Source organism: Anomalospiza imberbis, chromosome 1 (genome assembly GCF_031753505.1).
Source record: "Anomalospiza imberbis isolate Cuckoo-Finch-1a 21T00152 chromosome 1, ASM3175350v1, whole genome shotgun sequence".
NCBI lineage: Eukaryota > Metazoa > Chordata > Aves > Passeriformes > Viduidae > Anomalospiza > Anomalospiza imberbis.
The window spans coordinates 141782187-141799038 of record NC_089681.1 but is presented as its reverse complement, the minus strand read 5'-3'; the positions used below and the strand labels follow the sequence as shown (position 1 = coordinate 141799038).

General features: G+C 44.4%; 1 long non-coding RNA gene across 1 annotated transcript; it reads right to left on the bottom strand.

Moving 5' to 3' along the window:
* Positions 1 to 102: 102 nt before the first annotated feature.
* On the bottom strand, positions 103 to 1645 carry LOC137463053 (uncharacterized). Its single transcript, XR_010993837.1, has 2 exons — positions 1446 to 1645; positions 103 to 312 (listed from the first exon to the last, which is right to left on the bottom strand). It is a non-coding gene; the product is annotated as an uncharacterized lncRNA (long non-coding RNA).
* Positions 1646 to 16852: the final 15207 nt, after the last annotated feature.

The following is a 16852-nucleotide window of genomic DNA, read 5'->3' as shown; positions in this document are numbered from 1 at the left end:
GAGAGTCAGTTTGAATGTAGCATATAAGCATTATCAGAGGAACAAAACACTGTAAACTAAGAGTTGTTTAATCTAACAGCAACAAGAGCAACACAGAAAAAATTAAGACTTAAAGCTTTATTAGCAATGAATACTATTTTAACAACACCTGCAGGTGAGATCACAACGGAGTACCCAATGAAAATGGTGTCTTCTCCACTAGTTTTTGTCTTCAAACAGGCACTTGAATGTCAAGGTGATGGTGAGCTCTTCTGCAATAATCTTGTCTCTGGACCACTCTGTGAGACTGAGGGAGACCTGAGGAAACCTGCCCTGGGGGAAGAGACCAGAACATTAAATTTTCCTCTTCTCCTAACACAATTCCCTAATCACCACTGAGCAATTATCCCTTTCCATTTGCTCTAAAAGGAAAACAAGTGATAATGTAGATTAACTTAAATGGCTGATGATTATTCAGAGATGTATGGTCGACAAGAGTTTCCCTAAATTAAGCAGTCTGGATCCTGCTGTGATATAAACACTCTTCTTCTTCTTCATGACCAAAGCTTTAGTATTTCTCCTTTAAATTCAGCTTTGCTCAGTCTTCCAAAGGGGCTGCACATAACAGCACCTCTGGACTGGCAGCCTGGTACATTTAAAATAAACTTTGTTATTGGTGGGTTATTGTAACTGTTACAGATTTTTAAAAGTTACATTTTCCTAGAGCCCACTAGAGAGGTGTTAAGTCATTAAAATAATGTGTGGTGTGTTTGTTTATTTATTTATAAAGGACATATTAATGGTAGTTTAATGGACCAGCAAACTTTGCTGTTTCAAAATAAAAGTACATAACTATTGAATGTGCTTTCTAAGGCTGTTGCACTGGCATCTGCTGTTCAGACTGTTAATACTTTAATATTCTGAAAAGCAAGTTAAAATAACTCTCGAGTGTTAATGTACATTGCACACATACATGGGCACCCCAATTTGCTCATTGTGGATGAGGCCATGACTGTACAAACAGAGACATTTCAGAGAAATGTATTCACTGGTTTATCTTCAGCACAAAACACCAAATAATGAGCTAATATTTTGAGTTATCTTTAATAAAGTGCACTCCTACTGAGATCCCTTTTAATGCAATGGTGAAAGTTTCCAAAAAGACATTTAAGCTGTAGAAATCTGTGGGAGCAGCAATGCTTAAGGACTAAACCTTTCTACTGTGCCACTAACAGAGTGCTTCACTTTCTACACAACTTATGCTGTTACCAAGGGCCATTTTGTATCACTGAAAATAAACAGAGTCATTCTTATTCACAAAGCCGGTCTTGCTGCCTCATTCCTAATGACTTTGGACATAATGCAATAAACTTTTGCCACTTCCACTGTGCAGGAACTGTGCTCTCCAGCATCCCCATCACCTCTGTGCCTCAGGTGAATTTGATTTTCCTGTAGGCATTGCTTACCCACATTTTGTCGTCCCTGGGCCTGATGCAGCCCAAGTGGCTCAAGGCTGTTTTTGGGAGCATGTGTGGTCCCTGTGAAAGGCTGAAAGCAGGACAACAAGGCAAGGATTGAGTTTGAGGGATGCTGATGAGTTGTTTTGGAGCATGGGTTGATGAGGGCAAGGAGGCTGTGTTAATGGGAAGGCTACCTGGTGGTTCCAAGGTGCACGGGGAGCTGCAAAGTGTGGGATTGGAGGCATTTATTTTACTGATGCTCTGCTAGAGAGAACATAAAGTTGGAGCACAGGATGAAGTAACTGGTATTTGTTTTGCTTTTGTGTTTTTATTTCATTTGTTCTGTCTACACATGTCTAAGCCTCAAATTCCAAACCACGATTTAATCCCTTCTCCTCTGGAGCCCTTGGAGGTAGAAAACAAAGTTGTGGTAAATCATATCATTAGACTTTAATAGCCAATATACAGTAAGTAACATTTTTTCCTCCCAAGGGAGTTATTTAATGTTTAATGAAAATACCAATTTGCATAATTCACTTGTAGTATAAAGGTCACCAAAAGTCTGTCACTAGGAAAACAGGGTAATTGCTTAAGATAAATATCTTCCATTGACAAAAGAATGTTAATTTGTTGAAAAGGACTATTTTAAATGATTGTATTTTAATTTTAATTATTATATAATCTTTATTCTATTTTTGAGACTGTCAGAACTTCAGCAGCAGAGCTCTCAAAGCTGTGTATCACTTTCTCAAAGGCAGCAGGTGTTGAGACCAGGCAGACCAGGCTTCTCTATTAGCTGGTAGATGAATGGCAAAAATATCCATAAATATGAGAAGTCTGAGGGAACCTGAGTGATGGACAACATAGAAGAAGGTGTTTGGGTCAAAGACACAGCGGTCCCACACTGTGTCCCCTCTGTGCTGGGATCAGGAAGACCCTGATGTTCATACTCCATCACCAAAACCTCTTGGATCACAAATAAAGTATTTGTTTTAAAGCTGTGGTCTAAGAGAAAACAGAGAATGGCTCTTAGTAAAGCACAACTCGGCCAAGCACTGGACACCTGCTGAGCCTTTGCATGAGCAAGCCCAGCCAGGGATTGGACATCATGGCATCCACGCAGGAAGAAGCAGATGATGGAAGTCTCTGCTGGGACAGTGTGTGTGATCCTGACAGCTGCAGACTATGGGCTGCTTTGGGCCAGGGGCCACCCCCTCGCCCACAATGTTTGCCAGGAATATCCAAAACTGGCACCCAGCTACCAGCTGTGCTGGAGCACCCTGCATCCCCAGGGGAATATGTGTCAGAAGTGGCCTGCAACAGGGACTTTGTAAATTGTGAGTCTGTGCAATGTAGCCGCAGCCACACAGGAGTACTCCAGGGCGGGAGCAAATGGTGTCACTTTGTATCTCATTGTCCTGCTTCTCCTCGGAGATTCCTATCAGGGCCATCAGCAGGGCTTGTAAAGATGACTCAGTCTAATGGAATCCTTCCCCCATTCACTGTAAAGCCAGGAGGATTTCTCTCTTATCCTATAGGTGCACCATAAGGGTGTCTTTAATACAGGGAAGTGGCCCTAAGTGAGTGACACACTGTTTGCAGAGGGACAAACCTACTTTTGCAACTCAGCACAATAGACCAAAGCCACACTGTGTTTCATTTAATGATTACTCCTGCACAAAGCTTTCAAATAATAAGCACTTGCATATTTTAAACCTGAGCAAGCTGAACATTTAATTTACTATTCACTTGACACCACTTTAGTTCATTAAAACCTCTGCAGCATTGGAGAAGGTGAAGAGGGCAATATGATTAAGATAGCATGATTAGGGAAGGGCACGGGGTTCTCTCAGCTGAGAGTTGATGGAATCTTGTTCTTTCTTTCAAAGACAGCAGTAGTGGTTTATTGTAAAATGCAGGTGAACCCAGTGGGAAGAAATGATAATGTCCAACTCCAGTTCAGAAGGCTGAATGATTTCTTTATTATAACTATGCTATAATACTTTAATATACTATATAAAGGAAGATACTAAAACTACAAACCTACTTTTCTAGCTACCATATCTAAATACTAACAACTCGTGACCCTCCTCGCAAGAGTCCAGACACAGGTGGATTGGATTGGCCATCAGGCTCAAACAATCCTCACCAGAATCCAATCAAGCAATCACCCCAGGTAAACAATTCTCCAAACACATTCCACATGGGAAAAACAAGGAACATAAATAGAAATTGTTTTATCTTTCTTTCTCTCTGTGCACCTCTATGAAAAATCCTGAGAGAGAGAGAAATGTGCTTGCCACAGTGGTTCTCCTTGGCTGGGCCAGGATGGAGCTCCAGCACCAAGGTGATGCTTTGGGGATAAGCCTTGCACTGCACAGAATGACCCCAGCTGTTTACCTACATGTCCTCAGAGTAGTATTTTTAAGGCATATGATATTGATAACTCAGATCACCTCTGCTGTGATATAGAAGCCATCTAAATTTTTATGCATTTATACAAATAATGATATACATGTATATATATATATTTTAATGTCATTGTTGCCACTGTGAAATAGAGTAGATGCACCAACTTTAGTAATAAAATCCTGGCAGCTATGAAAAGATGGGGGATGCCACAGCAGCAGCAGTGAGGGCCTGCAGGTGTTAGGGCTGATGTCCTGGTCTGGCCTCAGTCTGACCCCACCCCCAGGGAGGTGCCCAGGGCTGGGGCTGTTCCTGCTCCCCTCCCAGGGATCTGGGGCACCACACACAGCCAAGAACTGAATGTGCAATCTCTGCAAAATCTGTCTTCTGCTTGCACTTAATCACAGAGCTTCTTTTTCCACCTCCTCACAAATCAAGACCCAGGAAAACGGTGTAAGATTCAATGCTGGATTTAGGCAGGTTTCTGGTCAGAGGCTTCTCTGCTCTGCAAGCCCTCCACCCACTACGGAGAGCCAGGGTACGACCATCCCAGGTGTAGCTTCCCAGCTACTGGAAGCCATCTCATTTGAGATCTGTGGCTGGTCAGTTCTGTTTTGAATTTAGGTTCTGTGTGATTTCCCAATGCAGAACTCTCATTAAAGAGAATTAGAGCACAATAAAAATAGGCTTAAGGGACCAGCCTGTCCAGTCATTCAGGAGGTTCCTTATAGGATTATTTTCTTGATACACAAATGCTTGTAAATGGTCACTAGGGGCTCTAGGATATCCTTCCTAAGAGTGGCCAATAGCAGAACTACAGAAGAGAGCTTTCCAGTAACAGACATATGGAAGAGCTTCCCAACAGCAGCATTTCCACACAGTATCCCAGATTTAAGCTGTCTGAAGTTTAGGCCTCCTTAAACCACAAGTGGCATATTTGTCTTAAAAAAATTAATGCAATGCAGCATCTAAAAATAATCCCATGGAGTCATATATTCTCTTGTTCCTCAGCATTTGAATCACTGCAGCTGACTCCACAGTGTCACAAAACACATTTTGAGAATGAAAAATATCAAAAAAATTCCTAGAGTGAAATACTTAAAAATAAACAGATTCTCTCACTCTGTAAAGCACATACCGAAGTCATGTTGTTTCAGAAAGTGCTGAAGGCTCTGGATGAGGATGAGGAAGTTCTGGCCACTCCTTGGTGCCCAAGGCCACACATGGCCAGAGCTGTGGGCACCCTACCAGCTTGCGTGCAACTCAGCTTGCATCAAGTTCTTACTCACACTTGTTTTCCCACACGAGCTCAAAACCTGAAAACAATTAAACTGCTAGAAACCTGATTATTCTCCAAAGCTGAGATCTGTGGTGGAAGTCCCATGAGTGCTCACAGAGGAGCAGTGCACCAGCACAGGACTCAGAGCAAACACCAGAAGTGCAGCTGGGGGACCAGAGCCATCCCTGCTCTAACGATGCTCCCGCAGCCAAGAAAACTGACTCTAGCTGGCAAGGAGCAGGAGGCAGGGAAATTGTCTTCACTGGTGCTATGGATTTTTTCCTTCTTCAACCAACAGTTTAAAGGAGACAGAGGAATGACTGGACCCCAAAAACTCTGTTGACTGAATCTACAAATAGGCAAACCCCTGTTGTTCACATTCTGCTGCTCAGGTGGTTTCTGGTAGCTCCTAAAATGAAAAAACCCATCTCCAAAATGGCCAAGATGTTAAAAATAACAGTATCCTGTTCTTATATACTACAATTCCATATTAATTTTATTTGGGTGTGTATGAAGGAAAAGAGGTTAAGCCAAGCCTGGATTTAGGCACGCGATTTTTCTTTGACTACAGAAAGGAAAAGGCGGAGACACCTTCATTTAGGTGGCTTTGATCCATCCCCCAGCGCTAGCTCTGAACTGGCTGCGCGTGGTCATCACCGCGTGTGACAAACACCCCGGAGCAAGGTCTGTACCCAAGGACTGAGGCACCCTGGCTCGGGACGCTGGGAAGCGTTGCCCTCAGAGAATGCAGGTTCTAAAACAAAACCTGTCTGCGAGGTGCTCGCGGGGAAAAGGAGGCAGAAGTCAGATAGCATCTCCCCCTGCTCCACCCGCTTCACACTAATGGTGCGACCGGAAAGCTCCTGCCTCAATTAGCCCGGAAACAAACTACGCTGGCTCCTCCTGGTGGCCGATCCCTCGGAGCTCACCGCGCGCGGCTGCGGCGGCCGGGCCGGGCGCTCCTGTCCCTGGAGCGGCCGCGGCTTTGTGCGCGCTGCAGCGGCGCCCGGAGCCGCCGAGCGAGCCCCCCCAGCCTCTGCCCTGTCTGTCACAGCACTGGCGGCCACCACTCTGCCCCTGTCGTCGGTCGGGTTTTGCTGCTCGTGGGCCGGTGGTGACAGCGTCCCTCAGCACCGCAGGAGGGTGCGTGGTGGGCTGTGGGCGCTGGGGCTGTGGGCGGTGCTGCTTCTTAAGGGGCCATTCCTGGTGTGCGCTGCTGGGATCGGCCCTGCGCATTCAGCGCCAGAAGGAGAGCTGGAATAACACGGCTGAAAAGCTCGCTGATGCAGGGGGTAACACCTACAGTCCAGTAATAAAGGAAAGCAGCTGGATTAGGAATTGAGCCAGTTTGTGTTCCCTAAGCCTGCCCAACATTCATTTTTTTGAACGGAACAATTCCCCTCTCAGCATAGAGGAACCAGCGTCCCCCCGCCAGGGAGGCTCGCCTCGGGAGGGGTGTGGGCAGGTCAGAGGACACTGTGCACTTTCATGGTAAAATTTGAATAAATATTCTGCATGGAAACTGGCCCAGTGACTGAGCACACTGGCAGGCTAGCCTGGAGACCTAGCTGCGTTTGAAGGACTGTGATTATAATTACTGTCACCATTACTTGCATCAAGAATTACAACTACATGAGCTTGGAGCCTCATCACTTTTAGTCAGTGCTTTAAAGCCGCCTCTCTCTAATGCACGCCCAGAGGTTTACTTGACCTATTTTTGGACAGTGAGCAATTATTTATTTTTATATACAGACTTCCCACTAAACCATGAAAACACAGTAAACAGGAGGCTGGGAGGAACAGGAGTAATATACCTGCACTCCCACCCTGACTATACAACCCGACAGGGAGCAGCCCTGGATGTAATGCTGACTAGTGTTACAGAAATCCATCATACTGAAAATGCTGGTGCCACAAAATACAGAGAGGGGATGAAGATTACCTCAGGCTGTGTATTGTCAGATATTCTGTATGGAAGAAATTCACAGAAGCCAGAACCTTTTACAGGTGTGAGATATGAGACCTCTACCAGTTCCTTCGTCATCCCTCTCTTTCCTGACAGCTGGAGTGTTGACTGGTATCAAAGGAATATCTGGTTCCTAGGGAGAAATAATATAAAAGCCCAGTGGTGCATTTATACTTGTTCCAGGAATAGGATAATTATTTGGTTATCCTATTAACCAAATAATTAAATAGTTAAATAGTTAAAGAGGATCTGTGCTCCCCATTTCCTTTGTATGTTCATCTGTAGCTCCAGTATAAGGGCTACAGAGGCAGATCTTATATACAGCTCACATTTGGGCTTCAGACTCAACCCTCTTTTGTTAAGCCCCAATAAACATCCATTCATGGGCACCTGTGGCCCCCAACACTTTATCATAGCCATGGACAGACACAGCTGAGGAGCACAGTGACACAAGAGAAGCCAGAGGACATCAGAGTTTTCAACAAGTAAAAAAACCAAACAACAACAAGCACAACAAAAACCCCAAACAAGACTCCCCTCTTCCATTAAAAATGAGAGAAAGGTCCAGCTGAAGAAAAAAAAAAAAAAAGAAGAAGAAGAATGTATAGATATGGTGACATATCTTCTGTTTTTCTCAGTTTGGGCAACAGGTGAGGGATGAAACCAAATTGTATAAAAGAAAGAAGGTTTGAAATAATTTGGATATATATTTTAATGGGGTAAATGTAATTTAAACATGCAAATATGAACAGCCAGTGGGTTGCCCTCAGGAGCTGGGTGCATGTGTAAAGCACAGCATCCCATGGGTGGTACAGGAGTGAACACCCATTCAGGTGCAGTCTCTCTGTGAGGAACTTGAGCATGGGCAGCCTGGGTCGGACCAAAGCTCTGTCCAGCCTTGCATGCTGCCTCTTTTACTGTTTCATAGCAGATTTCCAGAAGAGCTTGTGAGAACAAGAAAACATCCAGCTTTGCCTTCCTGAATTGAATATACTATGGCCCAGCCTCCAGCAATGTGCAGCTCAGGGACTTCCTGAGCCAGAAGTAGTGTCTTTATGTTCAGCAGTTGCTCATGGACACTTGGCTGGGTCTGTTTTCCCAGAGATGAATCCATGCTGCTCACGGGTGTGCAGCTGTGCCAGCTCACTAACTACTGCCCCAATGGTGACGCTGTCCTAGATAAGTGGCATGTGCTACATTTCCCCTTAATTTAGGCTATAAAGTCAGTGTGAAATTTGTATAAATGCAGCACAGATAAAAAAAGAGAGGACTATTTCTATAGGTGGAAAGTCTTTGAAGGTGGCAGTACTATATTTCTTTAAGACTGTGTTTGTTCCTGCAGTGCCCATTATGAGGAGATCATATACTATGTTGGGAATAGCTCTGTGCTGTAAAAGATCTCTTTTTCTCCAAAACATCTCTGTGTGTAGTTCCCTTCTTCTCCATATTTAAAGCAAATTATTCTTTTTTATATAATTGTTGTTTGGAGTCAGAGGCAAATATTGATAGATAGTGACAGAGTTTAATTTATTTCTTTGGTGAAGATTGATTTTTCTTGGGTTTTGACAGCACTGGCTGCCTTCCCAGAAGCGTTTCTGAATTTATCACTGCTGGGTGCCAAACTGAGACGGAAAAAACAGCTTTAAAATATAAAACCCCTCAAACTAGGGGGGCATTTCAGCTTGGTGAAGTTCTGGCCATAACCCCGAGTGCCACAGGGTAAGGACAGCTGAGAGGAATTGTGGCAGTGATTTATTTAACAGTGTCAATGGAGGGATATCAGCCTTAGAGAGGGATGCTCCTGTCTGCCATGGGGTAATTACTTCTCACTCCTAACTTTTGGTTCATGCTGAAGATCTTTTCCTTCTTTGTCACAGTTGTGTCTAGGCACTGAGTGAAAGAAACAAGAGTGTAAACTGAGACAGACTTGCCCATCTGCAGTACTTTGCAGTATTCCAGCTCTCAGAGCCACTGTGGGAATCCAGCTGCTCAAATCGTTGATGGGCAGAAGTTTCACTTCACATTGCCTGGCAGAGGAAAGCTCCTGGCCTTGCTTTTTGAGTCTTCCTGCTGATCAACCTCATGAGTTTTAATAGCTCCCTTCTGATGGCAGTGTCTGCAGAGGGCAGGGTGAAGCCCACTGCTGAGGCATGAGGGAGGTGATACTCCTTGGAGGCACACAGGGATGCAGCTGCTGATGTGGCTTGTGTAACATCACATCACTGGAGCTGTACACACTTGTACACAGCTGAGCTCAGCCATGGTGCTCCTCTGGTGAAGTACAGCTGCTCTGTCTGCTCTTAGTATCATGCTACAAGACAAATAAGGAGCCAAGGTAAAGTAAGTTGAATTTTGTACTAAACTGGAAAGATTAAATACTTTTATTGACTTCATCAGACTGGGCTCAGAGTGAAGATATTTAGGTTTTGTGCCAGGGTCTGTGGTGTATGGCTCAGGCTGCCAACAGCAGTCCATGTAAGCACTATTGCACCATTCAGCTGGTGAAGTCACCACGGCTTCTCTCTGTGTAAACCCCTTGTAGCGGCTACTCCTTGTTGCACTCATCTGGCTGGGCAAGCTCTCAGCACATCCTTCCTGAAGGGGTTGCAGTGGGGGGGATGTGGAACAAACAGAAGTAGAGACAAGAGGTTATAAAGCAGTGTCAGGAGAAACACCCTCTTCCATCACAAGGAGATCAAGGCAGTTAACAAAAAGTCTGGCACCCGGCAAGATCAAACCAAGCTCCACTGCTCAGTCTGCTCAGAGATCCTCCCCTCCCTGCAGCAATGCGGCAGAGCCTCTCGCTCCCTCTAACGTTAAAGCAATGCTTAATTTAAAAGAAAAGGAACTCCGCTTGCTCTGCTCTCTGGTTTTCACCACCTCGGGGAAAAGGGAATGCCCCCTCACTTCCAGGGTGGGAAAGTGAAAGCCCACAAACGAAGTTCTTTCCCAGTCCTTTCCCTTTGCAGTGAGCTCTCGTCCTGGTGAGCCCAGCTTGTCCTGAGACAGGAGAGATCTTGGTGCCGGCAGGGGAACCTGGTGTCTCCTCCCAGCGAGAAGCACCTCCCAGCTGATTCATTCGGCTTGAAGAGGAGAACCTCTCTTTTTACCAAGGATCTCACCTCTCTGAAGACTCTTTCTAATTAATTCTGCTCCTCTCTGGGCTTGGCAGCAGTGGCTGGTGCTGTGAAGCACAGCAGCCTTCGCTGATAAGCCCTGCACTGTGCATATCTTCCTTTATTTGAATGTTTTCTATCAGGAAAGCACCAATTTGTACTTCCTATAGAAATTGCTCCCGGCTGCCAGGCTAAATGGGCTTTTCTCGAACAGAAGTGGAGGTGTACTGAGACGTTTCTGCTCTTCTTCTGTGGCATCAAAGGAAGCAGCATGTGGCACAGAAAAAGGACAAAGGGGGACGCAGCCACTGGTTCCCGCTTTCCTGCCAAGCAAAGGTGCCATGGAAGAGCCTCCATTTCCCTTTGCCCTTCCCAGCAGATGGTTATTCTGAGTGAGCACAGGAGTGCCACAATGCTGCTTTTTCTCTTGTCCCAGTGGGAGGTTCTACCATTCAGTTTTGAGTTTTGACAGCATTCTATTTTAAAGGAAGCATTTCCTCCTTTGACCTCTGCCATGGTGATGGGAGCTGCAGACCCTGCTGGTCCCTTTGATGGGAATACAAGGCATTCCTCATACTGAAAGGACTGGGGTGTGTTTCTGGTTTGAACTAACAGTGTGCTGTGTGGATTTCATCACACATGGAGGGGAAAGAAGTCTGTAATCCCACATCTTCCATTGTACACAGGCTTAGGTCCTACCGTGGTGCTCTTTGCAGCATGATAATACCATATTAAAGAAGGTCTGAGGAGCTGAGGTTGAGTATAGAGAGGTTTCTCTTCCCATCTAGCTAAATTCTAAAGCATGGGGTAAGATTTCAGCTGTTTAGGTAACAAATACATTTTCTGTATAAAAAGCCCCAATGGCTGGCCTATGTACTAGAGCACACCTTTGGTCAGGTTTACAACTGTACAACATGTCCTAATGCTTCAGAAATCATCTAAAACATAGTATGTACAAGAAAATAGGAATGAAGAGATAGCAACACACTGTAATACCAAAGCACCTTTTAAAAAATTGATCATGGGCATAATCTCTAATTACTTAAAATTTAACCTTAGGAATTTGCATTAAGATGGATAATAATTCCCTAATTACATCAGAGCAGAACAAGTTCACAAGCAAAAATTCATTAAGGGAAACTCTTGGTAAACTACGGTGAAAATGACTGGAGGGATTCACACCTGTGCCCTTGAGATATCTCAGTTCTCTGAAAACCTAACACAGAGTTTAGTGTAGGCAGACATCTTCCTCAGAAATAGCAAAGAGAAATCACAGTAAAACCAGGATTTCTCTTTAACTTGTACTGCTCTCTGAGTTCCTCTTGATATATATTTTATCTAAATCTTAAGAATTTAGCACCTAACCATGCTGGTTTTGTCAAGGCCATGGGGTAGAGAAGCTCCAGGCAATGTCCTCCTAAAACCTATTTCTAGTGTGCAAAAACAAAGCAAATGGTGCTGGTTAACCTCTAGGGTCTGTCAGACTGCTGTGGGGGCACTGATAGGATATTTCTGAAGATTAATCTAGTTTTTAGCATAGGTTGTTTTGACACTGTTTCACTTCTGTTGAAGACAATCTTCTGGAACAGGCTGTATGTGTTCAGAGAATTCCACTCAAGATATTGTGGTCCAAACAGCTGATCTCATCCTATCTGCACGTACCTATAGCCCCGAAACTTCTCCTTGGAGCAGAGCATCATTTCCATTCACTTCCAGATTCCTTTAGACTAATCAAGTCATAAAAAGCACTTTAGCTTAACTGATGCTCACAGTCATCCGACGTCCATCTCACTTAGAGGTAATTGAGCAGGGGATGTATTTGACACATACAGAATTTAAAGTAAAAAGCATCTAGAATCCAGTGTTGTTGACTGGAAAATACTTTACTCATCCTCCAGCTGTTTCTAACTACAAATACGTGTTATGAAATATCCATTTATTTAGGCATTGCAGGTCACTTGACAGGGAAGATGAATGACATCATCAGAATTCCTTTTCTTTTTTTCTGGATGAGGGATGTGGTATTCCTGACATTAATATGCACCCATTGTGCAAGATCCCTTCATAGGGATAAGTTGATCTGCATTTGAAAATGGACAAAATCAGCACTGTCACGATTGTTCCTGGAGGAACTCATTTAATTGGGCTTTTGTTGTGAGAATATCGAAAAGTGACACTGAAATTTGAGAATTTGCTTTAACTTGTTGTCATATCCAGAATTTAAATTGATATCTCCCATATGGGAAAAAAATAAAAAAATAAAACCTCTAGGATATTGTATGGCCCACTCCATTATGTGGCAGTTAATAATTAAAAACATGCTGCAGTTCCTTTTATGAATTCATAATGTGGAGATGAAGGATTACTACAAGTCGTAATCTGACGTACAATAGTCTTGACTGTTTTTCAGTTATTTGCAAGCAAAGCTTAATTTCCTTTCTCAATTTTGATGATACAAAGAAAGAATTAATATCAGATGTTTCCTCTGCACTTCCGCAATTCTGAAGGGTCTTCATTTAACAGAAAATAAAACTGCACGCAGTTTGCTAGAGTCCTCTCCAAAGCCCACCTTGCATGTCACACGACAGACGCGTCATCCCTCGGGGACAGGCTCATGACTGGCTGCCCTGGGGGCTGCTGCTGCTGCTGCTGCTCTGATGGATGGCATCCCTGCAGGCCTTGGCAACGCACTCTGATCCATCACGAACTCGAGGGGGTGGATGGCCTAAGGCAGAGTTATTATATTTATGTACTACTCTCCTAAGGCAGAGTTATTATATTTATGTCCCCAGACACTGCACCTAACCCTGGTACAGCCAGGAGCTCTTCTCCCAGCTGTGTTTACCTGCTCCTGCAGCAGCTCAAGGCCCGGCCAAGCTGAGCTCAGGAGCAGCTGGCACAGAAACTCCTCCTGCCCAGCAGCTTCCCAGGAGGGGAGGGAAGAGTGCAAATAAATGGACTCTGGGGTTAGCAAGACAGCATGGTTTTCTCAAGTGCATTTTCTGTGCTGGCTGCCACAAAGAAGCCACTGCCTAGCTTGAAGGGGCAAAGGAAGAAACGCTGAAGCATCTGGAATGACACAGCTGGACTCTGGTAACTGAGGGGATGGGTACAGTGTGCCATTGTGTCCCAGCCCCTAGGACAGCCCAGCCCATCAGCAGCGCCTTCCTTGCACAGTAGTTCCACCTTCACAGAGGAGGGCGTGTCACAAGTAACCACATCCAAAGCCATTCGGGTTTTGTGGGTTCAAATCAGTGTCCTGGTTTCCACCTGTGCACTTACACCAGGCCTGGGCTGTCAGGAGGAATCCCTCGGCTGTGCCCACATTGACAGGCAGCCTGCAGTGCCCTGACCATGTGCTGGACCATGTGTGGACCTGGCTGTGGCTGTGGCACTGAGCTCCTGAGGCCTGTGAGTGATACATGTTGGGTACATCTGTGCTGGTACACTGAACAGTGCCAGGGAATGTACCCAGGGACTGCACCTACATCATTTCTGATGGATGGCCCAAAGCATGGCTTTAGACATGCAGGACAGTCCTCTCCTAACCCCAGTGCTTCTGCCCCATGAGCTGGACATGTGCTCTTAGCCAATATTTCCAAGCCTCCTTCCAAGGATGGTGGGGAGGAGGAGGATAGGACCTGCCTGGTCCTCTCTCTCCCTCCCCTCTCTCTCCCTCCCCTCTCTCTCTCTCTCTCTCTCTCTCTCTCTCTCTCTCTCTCTCTCTTTCTCTCTCTCTCTCTCTCTCTCTCCAGCTGCCATAGTGAGTGAAGAGTCTGAAAGGGCAGATGTCTCTTTAGTAAAGGGCTGGCATGCAGCCCTAACTGCAAAAGGCTGAAGACCATGTGAGGCACCAGCAAGGTCTCCCAAGTACTATGTGCAGTTTGTTACAAAAGCTGGCATTTCTGCCTGCAGCCAAGGACTGGTGTCTGAATTTCCATGCCTGCATACAGCTTCCAATACCTTTAATGCAAAACAGCACTGCTCAGTTGTAAAAAGCTCTCTGTATTTTATGTGTCTGGCATTTTTTCATATTGCTGCTGGCAAATCTTCTTGCCAAAGAAGCTGTGGATACAAACATGGTCCTTGCAGATGTGGACCACAGGCACAGCTGCTTCCTAGCCAGCCAGATGTGGCTTTTTGCAGTGTAGCTCTGAATGTGAAGCATGCAGATAATGGCATAGTGTATGTGGGACTCATCTGCAGACCACATGGAAGAGGTCCTCTCTGTCAGTAACTTGCACACCAGTTGTCTCACTTCCAGCAAAATGCCAGTGACTGGATGTCTCGGGATCAGTTCTCTGCATCACATGCCCAGGATCCTTCACGATCCTTGGTGTTAATACAGTGAAAACAGGAGTAACTGAACACCAGCTACTGTTCTGTCCGTGCACTGCTGTCTGTGGGAGCTCGTGCTCTGGGTCAGACCACGGGCAAACAGGAGGACCGCAGCCCCTACAGCTCCATCCACCATCCCCTTGTCTCTGGAGCCCTCTGTTGTATCTCCTGTGGGCTGTCTGGATATGTGCTATTATTTGAGCACTTACTATGTTGCAAAGGTTAATTAATTAGGATTTTTTAAAGTTGGGAAAATGAAAAGTGCTGTGTCGGTATTCCTAAGTATTATAGAACAATGGTTCACAGCATCAGGTTTTTTTCCAGGTATTTCTTTGCAGCTTTAACTTCCTATCTTGATACCACACGAGTTTCAATTACCAGTTCAGTAGACCATGTATCAAATGATAATTCTCAAAACATGTGAGAAATAAATTCTAAAGGCTAGGAATGCTTTGTCATTATAAAATTATGTATATTTTAATAAGCCAATTGTTATATAGCATATAAGACATATACATTATCACATATGTATATATTACAAAGAGGTATACATGTGTGTATGTGTATATGTATGCATGCATAGGGACAATATGTAAATTATTATATTATAAATAATAATTATTCATAGATGATGCAGTGATAATATACCCCCGAGAAATAACATGTAGGTCCCTTTAAATTCACAATGTCTGTGTTTCTGACACTGCCTTAGTATCAATGATTCATAGCAATTACAAGATTATGTAGTAAATTATGCACATTAAACCGGTTACCATCATAGTTTGCTATCAAAGCTCTCCTGGATTTAGCTCACTATTGTTTCAAGAACTGTGAAGACATACAGGTGCAGCTGAAAGGTTCTCTATCAGCACAGTGACAAGCTGACCTTATAAAGATCCAGCCAGAAACTGGTAAGGAAAGGGTTTTAATTTCCTCTGTCACACTGTGATACAAATGGCATCTTTTCACAGTACACTGTGCTTGTGTGCCATATGCAAATACAGGAGAAGCAACAGTGAAGGAAAGCCCAAAATGCTCAGTACCAAGTAACATTTATGTCTCGGGGAGTTTTGCTCATTTAATGGCTAAGAAAAAATACTGCAGGGACATTCTCATTGAGCAAGAATCAATGAAAGGTTTAAAAAAAAACAAAAAATAAATTAATTCTGAAAATAATGAGCGGTTCTGCAACCATGTAATTAGCAGGTAATTTTAGTTTTTCTTCAGAAAGAATGCCAGGCAGCATTCATGTGATTGACAAGGACAATGCTGGTGTGAATAACATATGGATCTGTATAGGCAGGACTGAAAGATGTGAAAAGAAAGGGTTTGTGATGGGTGGGGAGACTGGCAGCTGAAGGGCTGTGGGAGAGGGAGGTCAGTGACTAGAAGGTAATGAAAATACAAAAATAAAATAGTGGAATGTAGACTTGTTTGGTGGCCCTGTGCTCAGAGGAAGGAAGCTCCCGCCATCCAAGGAAGTCTCTGTTTTGAATCAAGAGAAATGTTCTGTCTTTTCTCTCACCTCTGTGGCTGCAAGAATAGGGGACTGCAGAACTATTGCTGACTGGCTAAAAACCAGCCTGCAACCAACCTTACATGCTCTAGCTTAGGGCAGCTGAGTCTTCAGACCACTGGTGGCCTGACATGGTAGAGTGACTTGCAGAGCCAAAACCCAGTGATGCTGGCAGACCGGCGAACCTTTGGTGGGATCTGCACCAGGCAACACAACTGACTTGTGTCCCAGTACTTGGATAACCAGCAATTGCAACCCAGAAACATGAGGTGACAGCCTGGACCACCCACTGAAGTTAGGTCCATGATGAATAAGTCGTTAGGGCAAATTGTAACAATATCAGTAGCTCTTGGCAAAATACAGCACTTGGCAAAAATATTATTACTATGCCTTACACTGAAACAATAGATCCAGCAGAATGCCATAAATCTTCTCTGAAACTACCCTGAAACTACCCAGAGGATTGCAGTGTTGCTTTTGGCAGTGTGACCACGCTGTGACTCCAAAACCCCACCTGCTGAGCCCACACTGTACAGAGTTTTCCCAGCTGCCACCTTCATCAAATATTGTTTTATCTACTTGCAGCTCCTTGGCTTTTTCAATGGCTTTAGCAATATCAGGGTGATATTTTTAAAATGTCATTGTTAATACATTTTAACTACACGCTGACAAAGATTTAGTATTATTATAAAACCTGAAACCTCCTATCTTCAGTGAAACAAAGTGAGGATGAAGGCATTACTTTTGGAAAGGACATCAGCTTCATTTCCAATTTTATGTCAAAAATAC